We start from the raw sequence: 17,153 nt of genomic DNA on the forward strand, positions 1-17,153 counted from the left end.
ATGTAGTCGTACGTCTTCACGGCCTGACCGATCAAGCATCGAAACTATGGCACCTCCGAGTTCTAGCACACGTTCAGCTCAATGACGATCCCCGGACTCCGATCCAGCAGAATGTCGGGGAAGAGTTCCGTCAGCACGATGGCATGGTGACGATCTTGATGTTCTACTGTTGCAGGGCTTCGCCTAAGCACCGCTACAATATTATCGAGGATTATGGTGGAGGAGGGAACCACACACGGCTAATAGATCTCAAGGATCAATTGTTGTGTCTAGAGGTGCCCTCCTGCCCCCGTATATAAAGGAGCAAGGGGGAGGGGCGGCCGGCCAGGAGGAGGCGCGCCAGGGAGGAGTCCTACTCCTATCGGGAGTAGGACTCCCTCCTTTCCTTGTCCAACTAGGAGAGGGGGAAGGAAGGGAGAGAGGAGAGAAAGGAAAGGGGGGCGCCGCCCCTCCCTCCTTGTCCAATTCGGAATATAGGGGGAGGGGGCGCGCAGCCTGCCTGGCCGCCCCTCCTCTGCTCCACTTTGGGCCCATGAGGCCCATTAACCCCCGGGGGGGTTCCGGTAACCCTCGGTACTCCGTTTTATATCCGATAACTTCCGGAACCATTCCTGTGTCCGAATATAGTCGTCCAATATATCAATCTTTATGTCTCTACTATTTCGAGACTCCTCGTTATGTCCGTGATCACATCTGGAACTCCGAACAACCTTCGGTACATCAAAATATATAAACTCATAGTGAAACTGTCATCATAACATTAAGCGTGCAGACCCTATAGATTCGAGAACAATGTAGACATGACCAAGACACGTCTTCGGTCAATAACCAATAGCGGAACCTGGATGCTCATATTGGTTCCTACATATTCTACGAAGATCTTTTATCGGTCAGACCGCATAATAACATACATTGTTCCCTTTGTCATCGGTATGTTACTTGCCCGAGATTTGATCGTCGGTATCTCAATACCTAGTTCAATCTCGTTACCGACAAGTCTCTTTACTCGTTCCATAATACATCATCCCGCAACTAACTTATTAGTTGCAATGCTTGCAAGGCTTATGTGATGTGCATTACCGAGAGGGCCCAGAGATACCTCTCCGACAATCGGAGTGACAAATCGTAATCTCGAAATACGCCAACCCAACAAGTACCTTCGGAGACACCTGTAGAGCACCTTTATAATCACCCAGTTATGTTGTGACGTTTGATAGCACACAAAGTGTTCCTCCGGTAAACGGGAGTTGCATAATCTCATAGTCATAGGAACATGTATAAGTCATGAAGAAAGCAATAGCAACAAACTAAATGATCAAGTGCTAAGCTAACGAAATGGGTCAAGTCAATCACATCATTCTCCTAATGATGTGATCCCGTTAATCAAATGATAACTCATGTCTATGGTTAGGAAACATAACCATCTTTGATCAACGAGCTAGTCAAGTAGAGGCATACTAGTGACATTATGTTTGTCTATGTATTCACACATGTATTATGTTTCCGGTTAATACAATTCTAGCATGAATAATAAACATTTATCATGATATAAGGAAATAAATAATAGCTTTATTATTGCCTCTAGGGCATATTTCCTTCAAAAACCAATCACATCATACAAATTAGAGTTCACACCCACAATGATGCCACCAGCCGAACCAACTGAAGGCAAAGGATGCCAAATAAATTTCTTATTACCAACAATAAGACGCAGAAAACTACCAGGAATATCTTACTTTTTAGCTTGAGGGAAGCCAACAAAGTTGCATTACTACTTTTAGTTAGATCACAAAGGGGCACTTTTTTTACCAGATTGACTCGGATTCTAACATTCCAAAGACCTATCATGAAATTTTAAAAGGGTGCGAGAAGCCACAAGTCTAAAATCTAGTCACCAGAGGAGATGGTTTACTAAAAATCAGCATTGCCCCTGAATTAGCAAGACCATGACCAATAGTAGGAGAATTAAACTGAGCAGATACATTATGATAATTACTCAATAGAGTATCACGCAACCCAATTTCAGGGTTATTATTAGCAAAAGCTAAATGGCAAGTTCTACAGGACGGCGGTTCGACCCGCAATGTTGTATGGCGCGGAGTGTTGGCCGACTAAAAGGCGACATGTTCAACAGTTAGGTGTGGCGGAGATGCGTATGTTGAGATGGATGTGTGGCCACACGAGGAAGGATCGAGTCCGGAATGATGATATACGAGATAGAGTTGGGGTAGCACCAATTGAGGAGAAGCTTGTCTAACATCGTTTGAGATGGTTTGGGCATATTCAGCGCAGGCCTCCAGAAGCTCCAGTGCATAGCGGACGGCTAAAGCGTGCGGAGAATGTCAAGAGAGGGCGGTGTCGTGGTTCTAAGCCTGACAGTAGAGTGGGGGGTAGGTATTGAGAGGCAAGGTCCTAGCTATGGAGAGGTTGTAAGCACAAAGGATGTACGAGTTCGGGCCCTTCTCGGAGGAAGTAATAGCCCTACGTCTCGGAGCCCGGAGGCGGTCGAGTGGATTATGAATGTATGGATTACAAGGTGCCGAACCCTTCTGCCTGTGGAGGGGGGTGGCTTATATAGAGTGCGCCAGGACCCCAGCCAGCCCACGTAGGAGAAGGTTTAAGGTGAGTTAAGTCTGGGGCGTTACTGGTAACGCCCCACATAAAGTGCCTTTACTATCATAAAGTCTACTTAATTACAGGCCGTTGCGGTGCAGAGTGCCTCTTGACCTCCTGGTGGTCGAGTGCGTCTTCGTGGTCGAGTCCTTCAGGCCAGTCGAGTGTGTCCTCGTTGGTCGACTGGAAGGCGACCTCTTCTAGGGATGTCCTAGGGTAAGTTACTTGGGACAGGTCCGTGACCCTACCCTAAGTACATAACCCCATCATTAGCCCCCGAATGGATTGAGGCTTCGAGTGAAGAAGGAGTTGACGTCGTTTCCGATTAACCTTTGCGCTCTAGTTGTGCGCTGATCTGGGTCAAAGAATCTCTTCGTTGACAAGGAGCAATTCGTCTTCGGTCGACTCGATCCATTCTATTTTTGCGTCGAGTGATCTTTCGAACTTCGTCGATCTCCGAGCAACGGATCGCCGGAATCGCCGCGTCTGACAGGCAGATTTGTTGTTCGCGGATTTTGCGGGGTGCGAAATTCGGGGGCGCGCGCGAAGCGGGGCGGACCGCGGCGTTCGGATGGGACGGGGCGTAGACGCCTCGATCTCCGCGCCGCCTTTTTCGCCACGTATCCAGTCTCCATAACTGCTCACGGATATGATTAGATCGACCGGGCCCACACGTCAGCCACTCGGAAGGGACCTTATAAATGTGCCCGGCGAGGATTTCTGTGCTGCGCCTCCGCATTCTCCCTCTCTCCCTCTGCTCCCTTCCTCCCTGCTCAGCGCGCCTGCTCTCGCCTCCGCACCGCTCTCCTTCGTGCATCCCACCGGCGACCATGGCCAAGGAGAAGACGGCGGCGCTGGAGCGTGCCAAGAAGGCATCGGCATCGGAGAAGGCGAAGGGGAGATCCACAAGCCGCCGAGGATCTTCGTCCAGATCCCGCCTGCCGAAAGGCTGGGTCCAAGGCGACTGGATCCAGTCGACCATCACGGAGAAGGACCTCCTCGACATGGCCGACGAGGGCTTGATCCCTCACGGAGCTGCGAGGTTGCCGGGGAAGGAGTGGCAGCCACAGCCAGAAGAGGGTGAGTGTGTGCTCCTGGCCACTCATGTCGATCGGGGGTTTTCCTTGCCGCCGAGCATTTTCTTCCGGGGTTTCCTGAATTTCTTTGGAGCGCAGCTCCACCACTTTACCCCAAACTCCATTGCCTACCTTGCTGCGTTCGTGTCCATGTGCGAGGGTTTCTTGGGCTGTCGACCGCACTGGGGTTTGTTCAAACGTATCTTCACGTGTCGCTCTCAGACCGTGAAGAAGGCGAGCCCAGGTGACGAGAAGACCCGAGTCGTCCAAATGTGTGGGGGCCTGGGGATTCAGGTGAGGAACAATAGCACATTCCCGCCCATGTCTTTTCCCGAGTCCGTCAGGGGTTGGCAGTCGACTTGGTTCTACTGCCAGGTCCAGTCGACGCCAGGGCAGTCGAGTGGACTCCCTCAATTTACCATGGACCGAGTGAACAAGCCCTCCCCCCTGAAGCTGATTCCGGAGGAGAAAGCCGACGTGAAGATGTTGATGGAGCGAGTGGTGCAGCTGGTTCGGGACGGAGTGACAGGCATGGACCTCTTGGAGGTTTTCCTCAAGCGCCGCATCCAACCTCTCCAGTTCCGGAGCCACTGCATGTGGTTGTACTGTGGGCCCGCGGACGAGACCAGAGTCCATCCAGAAGAAGTCGACGATGTCACTCTGGAAAGGTGGATGGTAGCCGTTACCGGGAACAGGGACAACCCGCGCGGAGCGAGAAGGATTCCTCCACTCGACCACGACAGCATCCCAAACAAGGTACACTTGCTCTGCTTTCCGTCGTGTCTTTGTTGTATTCATTCCTGCCGATCTTGTCGATTGGTCGACTGATCGTTGTTTGGGCGACTGCTAGGGCTTCACCGAGCTGTACTCGATGCCCAATGGGGCACAAACTTCGACTGAAGAAGGCGAGGCGAGCGGGGGCGAGGCGAGCGGAGGTGAGGCGAGCGGGGGCGAGAGCCAGGGAGAGGAGGAGTGGGACTCGGATGCTGCAGGGGATGACGACGACGATGATGATGATGAAGGTGACGAAGATGACCTCGAGGACGAGGAAGAAGAGGAGGAGGAGGTCGTTCCACCGCGCTCAGAAAGGCGGTCGAAACTTGTCCACGACCCCTCGACCGAACGTGGTAAGGGGGTAGCGACCGCTGCCCAGTCGACCAAGCGCCCTCGGACCACCTCTCCGGCACCGACTGAAAAGGCGCCGAAGCAGCCCAGGGCGGCCTCATCGAAGCCGGCCAAGCTTCTGCCGAAGATGAAGGTGTCCATCCCCACCATTTCAGGGTAATAGTGTTGTTCATATTTTCTTATTCTTATGCGAACTTTATCTCTGGTCGACACTGATGTTAGTCGACTGATCCTTTGGAGCTGCAGTGCTGCTACTTCTGAGACCTCGGCCCGGGCCGACGACCACGAGATGGAGGATGCCGCCACTTCGAATCCAGGTGCCGTGTTCTTAATACCATACTTAGTCGACTGACTCGCGATCTCTGATCCTGACACTTCTCTGCAGCTCCACCCAACACTGTTATCGATCTACCTGATGATGATGAGGATGAGGAGCCGCTGAAGCACAGGAGGAGTCGGAAAGCGCCTGCCGGCAAGGTGTCTCAGGATGCGTCAGCGCCTGAAATTCTGACTGTGGAGGGAGAGAACACCACTCGACACACGGTGACCTTCACGACCCCACTGACGAGTGCTCAGCAGCCTTCCCTCTTCACGACTCACCACGTCCCAGAAGACCAGGCTGGTGCGGCGAAGGAGGCGATACGCCAGGCGGGACTCATGATGGAGCAGCTGAAGACCATCCGGGATGCGAGTCAAGCAGCCTATGACGCCAGCTCTGCCCTCCAAAGCAATGTCCAGGTCAGTCGACTGCTGTTTGTTCTGTTGGATATGCTCCCAAAAACTTTTCTTTTCCGGGATTTATATTGGTCACCCACTGGGTGTGTCGAATAAACTCCGTGTTAGGGGGGGCACGCTGAGTGCACCCGCTGGGTGTAGTCCCCAAGGCTAAGGTCGACTGCTGGCAATCGGCCTTAGGTTTTATAATGTCGATCTTTCTATCAGTCGACTGGTCGACTGGATTTCACAAACCGGTGGGGGCACGCTGAGTGCACCCACTGGGTGTAGTCCCCGAGACTGTGGTCGACTGCTTGCAGTTGATCACAGTCTTAGATAATGCGTCTCGCACACTGTTTTTTTTTTTTTGAGGTCGACTGGTCGACTTTGTCTTTGACAGGATTAGTGGGGGCACGCTGAGTGCACCCACTGGGTGTAGTCCCCGAGACTACGGTCGAATACTTGTATTCGGCTGTAGTCTTAGATACGTGTGTTTTTCCCCTTTTTCACTCGGAAGTGAATTATTTTTGACGTTTGGTCGATTGGTTCTTCGCAGAACTCCTGTGATCTTGTGGCTCGCTACTCAGAGCTAGAACAGAAACATACTCAAGTCGAGCTGAGCTTGAAGCTGGTTCAGGAGAAGCTGACCAAGGCGAAGGAGGAGACTGAAGGTATGTTTGGTGAGACCTTGACGACTGCTTTTCCTCTTGCTTGTTTCAACACCTGATCTTACCGTGTCTTGCAGGTAAGGTAAAGGAGGCCCAGCAGAAGAAGGACCTTGAGCTAGCTGAGAAGATCAAGCTTGCTGACGAGAAGTTAGCTTCAGTCACCAAGCTTGAACAAGACAATACCAACCTGAAGACTGCTCTTGGGATTGCCAACAAAGAAGTCAGTCGACTGAGAACTGACAAAGCTGCCTTGACCGATCAAGTCAGCAAATTGACTGAGAAGAAGACTGCGCTGGAGGCCTTCCTGAGTGGCTTTGCCAAGAAGCTGTTTCTTATGCTCGAAGGTAAACCTCCATGTTTGGCAAGTATTTCTGACTGTGGCTTCTTCCATTCGACTATCCCCTTGACTTAGTGATCACTCTTGCAGAATTTTGTCAAAACTTTGAAGAAGAAACCAGCCGACTGGAGCCAAACCTTGACCCTGTCAATTCTCCGGTAAATGACGAGGTTGCCATGGATATCTTCCGACTGGAATCTCGCGTTGCATCCGTCGTGGATTATCTCGCAAGGCTGAAGGCCGCCACATCTCGCATCGACTCGACACTCTGGCCTGAGGAGACACTTCAGAATGACCTTGAGTCATTAATGGCCCGCTTGAACACGATCCCTGGTCGAGTGCAGGAATGGAAGAAGTCCTCAGCTCGGTGTGGTGCAGATGTTGCTCTGTGTCTGGCCCGAGTCCACTGCAAAGATGCACGAGAGGAGAAGCTGGCGGCTCTTCGGGTGGCCAATACCAAGAAGCATGACTTCAGGTCCTTCATGGAGACTTTCCTTGCAGCTGCCACTCGGATCGCCGACGGAATTGACCTTGATGAATTCGTCGCACCTTCCAGCCCTCCACAGGAGGGGTAAAAAACTTCTTATGGCTCGACTCTTTTAAATTTGCCTCGGTATGCCGAGTGGAATTGTATCCGACAAACTTTAACAGGCTTGACGCCTGAGCACTTTTGGTCCCTTTAGACATCGATTTCGAACTTGAATTTGGCGCTTGAATATGGTTGCCTTCGGCTCAAAATGTCCTTCGCAGGTTCAAAGCAAGGTGCCTGTGCTTAGGCGAGCGCTTGGACTGCAGCTAAGCCTTCGAGCGTGAGGATCGCTCTTCACTCGGTAGGATTTTTATAACTTAGGCGAGCACGAGGCTGCAGCTAAGCCTCCGAGTGAGAGGATTGCTCACCACTCGGTAGGATTTTGATAAACTTAGGCGAGTGCTTGGACTGCAGCTAAGCCCCCGAGTGAGAGGATTGCTCACCACTCGGTAGGATTTTTATAACTTAGGCGAGCGCTTGGACTGCAGCTAAGCCCCCGAGTGAGAGGATTGCTCACCACTCGGTAGGATTTTTATAACTTAGGCGAAACGGATTCGCAGCTAAGCCTCCGAGTGAGAGTCTGGCTCACCACTCGACAGGATTTTGATAACTTAGGCGAGCACGAGGCTGCAGCTAAGCCTCCGAGTGAGAGGATTGCTCACCACTCGGTAGGATTTTGATAAACTTAGGCGAGTGCTTGGACTGCAGCTAAGCCCCCGAGTGGAAGGATTGCTCACCACTCGGTAGGATTTTTATAAACTTAGGCGAGTGCTTGGACTGCAGCTAAGCCCCCGAGTGGAAGGATTGCTCACCACTCGGTAGGATTTTTATAACTTAGGCGAAACGGATTCGCAGCTAAGCCTCCGAGTGAGAGTCTGGCTCACCACTCGACAGGATTTTGATAACTTAGGCGAGCACGAGGCTGCAGCTAAGCCTCCGAGTGAGAGGATTGCTCACCACTCGGTAGGATTTTGATAAACTTAGGCGAGTGCTTGGACTGCAGCTAAGCCCCCGAGTGGAAGGATTGCTCACCACTCGGTAGGATTTTTATAACTTAGGCGAAACGGATTCGCAGCTAAGCCTCCGAGTGAGAGTCTGGCTCACCACTCGACAGGATTTTGATAACTTAGGCGAGCACGAGGCTGCAGCTAAGCCTCCGAGTGAGAGGATTGCTCACCACTCGGTAGGATTTTGATAAACTTAGGCGAGTGCTTGGACTGCAGCTAAGCCCCCGAGTGGAAGGATTGCTCACCACTCGGTAGGATTTTTATAACTTAGGCGAAACGGATTCGCAGCTAAGCCTCCGAGTGAGAGTCTGGCTCACCACTCGACAGGATTTTTCCAAACTTAGGCGAAACGGATTCGCAGCTAAGCCACCCACTGAGGGGGAATTTTTATGTGGACAAAAAGAAAAAGTGCTGACACAATTATTTCTAAACCCATGAATTACAGAAGCTATTTATTGCAACTCATCCGAGTGATACAACTTAAGTGTAAAACGGGCGGAGTAGCTCCGCGTTCCAAGCTCGGGGCTCGTCGATATTATGCTCGACGTTGTAAAGACGGTATGCCCCGTTGTGGAGAACCTTGGTGACGATGAAAGGGCCTTCCCAAGAAGGAGCAAGCTTATGTGGTTTGTGCTGATCCACTCGGAGAACCAGATCCCCTTCCTAGAAGGCTCGACCTCTCACATTTCGAGCGTGGAAACGGCGCAGATCTTGTTGGTAGATGGTCGACCGGATCAGAGCCATCTCCCTTTCTTCCTCTAAAAGGTCGACTGCGTCCTGCCGCGCTTGTTCAGCTTCTGCTTCGTTGTAGGTTTCGACTCGAGGAGCATTGTGGAGAAGATCACTTGGCAAGACTGCTTCGGCTCCATAGACCAAGAAGAATGGAGTTCTTCCGGTCGACCGATTGGGCGTGGTCCGCAGTCCCCAGAGCACAGATGGAAGTTCATCGACCCAAGCTCCAGCAGCGTGTTTGAGATCACGCATCAGTCGCGGTTTCAGCCCCTTGAGAATCAGTCCATTAGCTCGCTCTGCTTGTCCATTCGACTGCGGATGGGCGACCGACGCGTAGTCGACCCGCGTGCCTTGGGAGTTGCAGAAGGTTCTGAATTCCTCTGAGTCAAAGTTCGACCCATTATCCGTGATGATGCTGTGCGGGACTCCATATCTGAATACCAGTTCCCTGATGAAGCTAACAGCAGTACCGGTGTCGAGGCTCTTGATCGGTTTAGCTTCGATCCACTTGGTGAACTTGTCGACTGCCACCAGTACATGCGTGAAGCCACTTCGTCCTGTTCTCAAAGGACCGATCATGTCCAGCCCCCAAACTGCAAAAGGCCAGACGAGTGGGATGGTCTTCAAAGCTGACGCAGGCTTGTGCGACATATTCGAGTAGAACTGACATCCTTCGCACTTATCTACTATCTCCTTTGCCATCTCATTCGCCTTGGGCCAGTAAAATCCGGCTCGGTACGCTTTGGCCACGATGGTCCGAGAGGACGCATGATGACCACAGGTTCCTGAGTGAATATCGTTGAGGATGAGTCGACCTTCTTCTGGCGTAATGCACTTCTGTCCGACTCCAGTCGCGCTCTCCCTGTATAATTGTCCTTTGATGACGGTAAAGGCCTTAGATCGACGGACGATCTGTCGAGCCTCTTCCTCGTCCTCCGGAAGTTCTTTCCTCAAGATATATGCAACATATGGAATCGTCCAGTCGGGAATGACTACTAAAACCTCCATGATCAAGTCGACCACCGCTGGGACTTCAACTTCAGTCGGATCTGTGGCACTCTTGGGCTGCGGAGTTTCTTCGGTAAAAGGATCTTCTTTGACTGATGGAGTATGTATATGCTCCAAGAACACACCACTCGGAATGGCTTCTCTCTTGGAACCTATCTTTGCTAGATCATCAGCTGCTTGATTCTTCAGTCGGGGTATATGATGGAGCTCCAACCCTTCGAACTTTTTCTCCAGCTTCCTTACTGCACTGCAGTATCCAGTCATGGCTGGGCTTCTTACGTCCCACTCTTTCATCACTTGGTTGACCACTAAATCTGAGTCGCCATAAACCATTAGGCGACGGACGCCGAGTGAAATGGCCATGCGCAACCCATATAGGAGGGCCTCATATTCTGCCTCATTGTTGGAGGAATCAAAGTGAATCTGGAGCACATATCTGAGCTTATCTCCTCTGGGGGAAACCAGGACAACCCCAGCACCGGAACCATTCAACATCTTAGAGTCATCGAAAAACATGGTCCAATGCTCCGAGTGAACTTCAGTCGGCTGTTGCTGTTCGACCCACTCGGCTAGGAAATCTGCTATTGCCTGGGACTTAATGGCTTTCTTTGCCTCAAACTTGATATCAAGGGGAAGAAGTTCAATCGCCCATTTGGCCACTCGACCAGTTGCATCTCTGTTGTGCAAAATCTCTGATAGTGGAGCGTCGCTGACGACTGTGATTGAATGGTCAGAGAAATAATGAGCAACCTTCTTCGTGGTCATGTATATTCCATACACAAGCTTCTGATAATGAGGATATCTCTGCTTGGATGGAGTCAAGACTTCAGACAAATAATACACTGGACGCTGAACTTTGAGAGCTTTTCCTTCTTCTTCCCGCTCGACCGTTAGCACAGTACTGACGACTTGTCCTGTGGCTGCGATGTAGAGCAATAGAGGCTCTTTGCTGATTGGAGCAGCAAGCACCGGCTGGGTGGAGAGCAGAGCTTTTAGCTCGGCAAACGCTGCATCAGCTTCTAGAGTCCACTCAAACTTGTCAGCCTTCTTCATCAGTCGGTAAAGAGGCAATGCCTTTTCACCGAGTCGCGAGATGAATCGACTTAATGCGGCCAAGCATCCAGTAAGCTTCTGGACATCGTGCACTCGCACAGGGCGTTTCATTCGGAGAATAGTGCCAATCTTTTCTGGGTTGGCGTCGATTCCCCGTTCGGAAACGAGAAAACCGAGTAACTTGCCACCAGGAACTCCAAATGTGCACTTTGACGGATTGAGCTTGATATCATACCTTCTGAGGTTGGCAAATGTTTCGGCAAGGTCAGCGAGCAGGTCGGAACCTTTTCGTGACTTGACAACAATATCATCCATATAAGCTTCCACATTCCGATTGATTTGAGTGAGCAGACACTTCTGAATCATTCGCATAAACGTGGCTCCGGCATTCTTGAGGCCGAACGGCATGGTGATATAGCAGAAGCACCCGAATGGAGTGATGAAAGCTGTTTTTACTTCATCGGGTCCGTACAGACGGATCTGGTGGTACCCGGAGTAAGCATCTAAAAAAGACAACCTCTCGCATCCCGCGGTCGAGTCAACAATTTGATCTATGCGAGGGAGAGGAAAGTGATCTTTCGGGCAGGCCCGGTTTATGTGCTTGAAATCAATGCACATTCGGAGCGACTTGTCCTTCTTAGGAACCATGACGACGTTAGCGAGCCACTCGGAGTGGAATATCTCTCGGATAAATCCTGCCGCCAACAGTCGAGCCACTTCTTCACCGATGGCCTTTCTCTTCTGGACGGCGGACCGCCGAAGATGTTCTTTTACTGGCTTTGCAGACTTGTCGACTCTTAGGCGATGCTCAGCCAGTCCCCTGGGAACACCTGGCATGTCAGCGGGCTTCCATGCAAAAATGTCCCAGTTCTCACGGAGGAACTGGATGAGCGCTTCTTCCTATTTTGGGTCGAGTGTTGTGGAGATGCGGGTCGGAGCTGCTTTGGGGTCGGTCGGGTGGATGTGAACAGGCTTCGTCTCACCGGACGACTGGAATGCAGATTCTGTGGCGGGCTTCTTGGATCGCAGCAAGTCACTCGGATCTGCGTTTTGCTTGTACTCTTCGAACTCGACCGCTGTCACTTGGGAATCGGCAATTTTGGAGCCCTTCTGAAAGCACTCCTCTGCCTTTTTCCTATCTCCGGTGACAGTGATCACACCTTTGGGACCGGGCATCTTCAATTTGAGGTACACGTAACATGGTCGAGCCATGAACCGTGCATAGGCTGGCCTCCCCAAAATGGCATGATATGCACTTTGAAAATCCACGACCTCAAATGTCAACTTTTCTTTGCGGAAATGCTTTGAATCGCCAAATACTACGTCCAAAGCTATCTGGCCGAGAGACTCAGCCTTCTTCCCTGGTATAACTCCATGGAAGCTCATGTTACTCGTGCTCAATCGGGACATCGGAATGCCCATACCTTTCAGCGTGTCTGCATATAACAGATTCAGCCCACTTCCACCGTCCATCAGCACCTTAGTCAGTCGAGTGCCTTCGACAACTGGATCGACCACCAACGCTTGCCTCCCAGGGGTGGCAATATGAGTCGGGTGATCAGATTGGTCGAATGTGATGGGTGTTTGAGACCACTTCAGACAATTTGCCTTCGCTGGAGCAACCATGTTAACCTCTCGGTTAATTACTTTCAGTCGACTTCTGCTTTCCACATCTGCGAAGATCATCAGAGTGGAGTTGATATGCGGGTATCCTCCCTCACTGTCCTCTTTGTCTTCGGCTTTGTCCGACTCCTTCTCCTTGTCCTTAGACTGTTTTCCCTGAAACTGCTGGATCAGGAGTCGACATTGGCGAGTGGTGTGCTTTGGGTAAATGATATTGCCCTCTTCATCTTTCTTCGTGTGAATATGGCATGGCATATCCATCACGTCGTTCCCTACTTTATCCTTCACCTTCTTGGGGTTCCAGGATCCTTTTGGTTTCCCCTTAGACTTTCCTTGAGTCACGGCCAGAGCCTCTCCAGGAGCTGCCGGTTCAGCCTTCCGCTTCTGTTTCCGACTGGAATTCCCTTTTTCCGACTGACTCGGCTTGAGCTTGCCGCTTCGGAGTCGGTCTTCTTCTTCGCCGTTGGCGTACTTGGTAGCAATCTCCATCATACGACTCAAGGTCATGTCACCGGTTCGACCAAATTTCAAGCTGAGTTCTCTGTTCTTGACGCCATCTTTGAAGGCGCACACTGCCTGATGATCAGAGACATTTTCCACTGTGTGATGCAAAGTGATCCACCTCTGAATGTACTCTCTGAGAGTCTCATTGGTTTTCTGCACGCAGACTTGCAACTCTGTCAATCCCGCTGGTCGCTTGCAAGTCCCTTCGAACGTTCTGACGAACACTCGGGACAGATCTTCCCAAGTGTAGATACTGCTAGGAGGTAATTGGGTCAACCATGCCCTGGCAGAACCTTCCAACATGAGGGGCAAATGCTTCATGGCCACCTCGTCGTTCCCACCACCGATCTGAACTGCCACTCGGTAGTCTTCAAGCCAAGTTTCAGGCTTAGACTCACCAGTGAACTTGCTGACTCCTGTCGCCAACCTGAAATTGGGGGGAATAACAGCGGCTCTGATAGCTCTGCTGAAACATTCAGGGCCAGAAACATGTACTCGACTGCTCGTGGGCACTTCTCTGTCGAGTGCACCACGATGGGCTCTGTTCCGGTCGACCAACCCTTGCACGATAATGGATCGCGCGTCGAAGCCTGGCTCCCTGGGGTCAACTGGAACTCTACGCCCTGTACTGTACTGACGCCTATCATCTGGCTGCCGAAGAGCGTAAGACCCACCCCTCGGAGGGGAATAAGGCACTCGACGCCTATCATCTCGGTCGAGTCTGTCGCCATATTGATCTCGCCGATGCTCATACCCTTCGCGCCGCGGAGGCGATCTGGGGCTGTGAGCCGACTGTACCGTATTCACAGTGACAGATCGACTGTGAATCCTGTTGCGCGACTGAGACACGGCTGAATTCTGATCTCCTGCTGCCCGGAGCAGATCTCTGATCTGCAGCAAACCTCTGCCAGCTTCTGACTGCGAAGGCTGAATGGACTCTGCTATACGGGTCGCTGCTGCTAAATTCTGAATCGGGGTTCGATATACCTGAGTCGGCGGGAAGAGTTGACGTCGACTGGTGTCGGGAACTCGTTGCCGCGCGCGCTCGTCGAGTGCTCGCTGAAGGTTCTCCAGTCGAGTGCGCTCGGCCAAATTGGCCAGGCGCGCCTCCTCCAAGGCGCGAGCCTCGGGGGTTTCTCCTGCGATAGGAATACGCAGGGGATCCTCGTTCCTGCGGCGAAGCTCTTCTCTTTGCAGGGAGTCGAGTGGCTCGGGCTGGTACTCTTCGTAACCTCGAGCAGGGTCGCCGCCGTCGCCTGCTCCACCACCGCGGGCGAAGCCGGGAGGGCTATGAGGCCCGTTGACCATCAGGATTTCCGCCGCTGGATCGCTGCTTCCGCATTCGGATGTAGTCTCTCCGGAGCCAGTCGACTGATCGAACAAGCCGTAGAGAGATTCGTTGGGCTCGATTGCCGCAACTTGCGTAGTGGTCGACTGGCGAGCCACCGCGTGGCTCACCCATCGCTGAAGCCTCGACCGACCTGAGCGCTTGCGCTGGCGGGAGACCGGGAGGGTGGAAGGAACCAACCGATACTGGGTCGACGGTTGCCGCAACAGAACGCCGCGGACACATGCGCGGAAATGCGTCGCACCGCGGACGGGGAGCGCATCAACGTCGAGCGGAGCCTCTTGGAGCCACGCGGAGTCGTCGGCGATGAAAGTGAGAGTGCCGAGACGGATCTCTTGACCCTCGATCAAAACTCCAGCAGACACCATGATGAAAATACTCGGAAGAATCGCAACTTCTCCACAAAATCGCTAAAACACCTGCCCCACGGTGGGCGCCAACTGTCGTGGTTCTAAGCCTGACAGTAGAGTGGGGGGTAGGTATTGAGAGGCAAGGTCCTAGCTATGGAGAGGTTGTAAGCACAAAGGATGTACGAGTTCGGGCCCTTCTCGGAGGAAGTAATAGCCCTACGTCTCGGAGCCCGGAGGCGGTCGAGTGGATTATGAATGTATGGATTACAAGGTGCCGAACCCTTCTGCCTGTGGAGGGGGTGGCTTATATAGAGTGCGCCAGGACCCCAGCCAGCCCACGTAGGAGAAGGTTTAAGGTGAGTTAAGTCTGGGGCGTTACTGGTAACGCCCCACATAAAGTGCCTTTACTATCATAAAGTCTACTTAATTACAGGCCGTTGCGGTGCAGAGTGCCTCTTGACCTCCTGGTGGTCGAGTGCGTCTTCGTGGTCGAGTCCTTCAGGCCAGTCGAGTGTGTCCTCGTTGGTCGACTGGAAGGCGACCTCTTCTAGGGATGTCCTAGGGTAAGTTACTTGGGACAGGTCCGTGACCCTACCCTAAGTACATAACCCCATCAGGCGGGGTCGACCGATTTTGACATGGGAGGAGTCCGTTAAGAGAGACCTGAAGGATTGGAGTATCGACAAAGAGCTAGCTATGGACAGGGGTGCGTGGAAGCTTGCTATCCATGTGCCAGAGCCATGAGTTGGTTGCGAGATCTTATGGGTTTCACCTCTAGCCTACCCCAACTTGTTTGGGACTAAAGGCTTTGTTGTTGTTTGTTGTTGTATTAGCAAAAGCTAATCAATTAACACTCTCAGGATCAATCATCTCTCCAACTATTTTAACGCATTCCTCATTATTACTTCCAATATCATTGTTCATTTTGGCAGTTTGAGAAACAAGAGTATCAGGGTCTAAAACATCAAAATAATACCTTGAAAGGAGAACTGGGGGGTGGGTTTCTAGACTTTTCTTCATTTTATATGTTGCTGCTTTTTCCATGATGTCACACGCCCATGTTTTTGAATTGGGTACCAGAAGTGACATCACTCTTGCTTTCCTTCTCATTCGGAGGGACCTCATCAAGAGAGGGTAACAAGGATCTCTTAATAGAGCCTAGATTCATAACATCAATAATTTCCGAGAGACAACTCCCAAATCATGTTTTTTAAATAACATCATTCTCCTCATTAGATTCACTTTCTTCCATAGATTTGAGCACAATAAAGCAATAATCATGATGAGCAGACTTTTGACTAGCAGAAGCTCCAACTCCACCAGTACAAACCACAGGAGAATGGGACAAGCTCAACTCAACCTCCATTTCAGGTTGGTCACCTATGGGGTCATCGCATGATTTCTTACTTTTCTCCTCCAATAGAAACTGGTCCATTAGTAGAAAACGGAGTCTGGTGGGCACTAAAGGCCCCCCCCCTTTAGTACCGGTTCGGCACGAACCGGCGCTAAAGTGCCACCACGTGGCGTGAGCTCGCGCCCTGGTATGGGGGACCTTTAGTACCGGTTGGTGTTACCAACCGGTATTAAAGGTTTTTAAAAAAAATGAAAATTTTGGAATTTTTTTTATTTTTTCGATTTTTAATGTTTCTAAATTATTTGGTGATTTAGTCTCTAATCACCTCTCTTAACTGCTCAAGTGTGGATCACCCATTCCAAATCATCTAACTTTCCGACCGGTCACCCATCCCTCTCACTACTCCAGCCCGAGCGCGCTTAACTTTCGGGTTCTAAGCTCCTTCGTTTCCAAGTCTGCACTTGTTGTTTTCCTGACAATAGTAAGATGTCAATCCTATTAACCCTCAAGAGTTTAGCTTGAGCATGAAGTCACACATTTCACTATTTGAGTTTGAAACTATTATTCTAAAAAACAGTAATTATTTAGTAAACTAATATTTTTTGAATAAGCTTGACCATAGTTTGACCACAGTTTGACCATAGTTTGACCACAGTTTGACCATAGTTTGACCAGATTTGACCAAAATTCAAAAAATTGAAATAATTATTTAGTAACACTAATATTCTTGAATAATTATGTAGTAACATTAATACTTCTTGAATAAGTAGTTTGACCAGATTTAACAATTTTTTTTAAAAAAACTTAAATTTGACCATATCTTTTTTTCCTTTTGGAATTTGAGGATTCTAAAAAATTGCAAACATGCCCGTAGGCGGTCTCCATCGGATGCGGATTTTCGTGCTGATTTTTTTGATATATTATACGTTTTTTTCCGACATCGTATGCAAAACTTATAGCCGTTTTACATTTTCCCTACACTTTTTGCAAAACATGTCCAAATTTAAGTTTTCAAATTTTCCTAACTAGTAGATGTAGTAATATAACTACCTCTCGAAGGATTTTATTTTTTGAAGTTTTTATCATTTTCTTTTGATTTTTTCAGAACTGAA

The sequence above is a fragment of the Triticum aestivum genome, chromosome 1A, assembly GCF_018294505.1.
Source record: "Triticum aestivum cultivar Chinese Spring chromosome 1A, IWGSC CS RefSeq v2.1, whole genome shotgun sequence".
Classification (NCBI taxonomy): Eukaryota; Viridiplantae; Streptophyta; class Magnoliopsida; order Poales; family Poaceae; genus Triticum; species Triticum aestivum.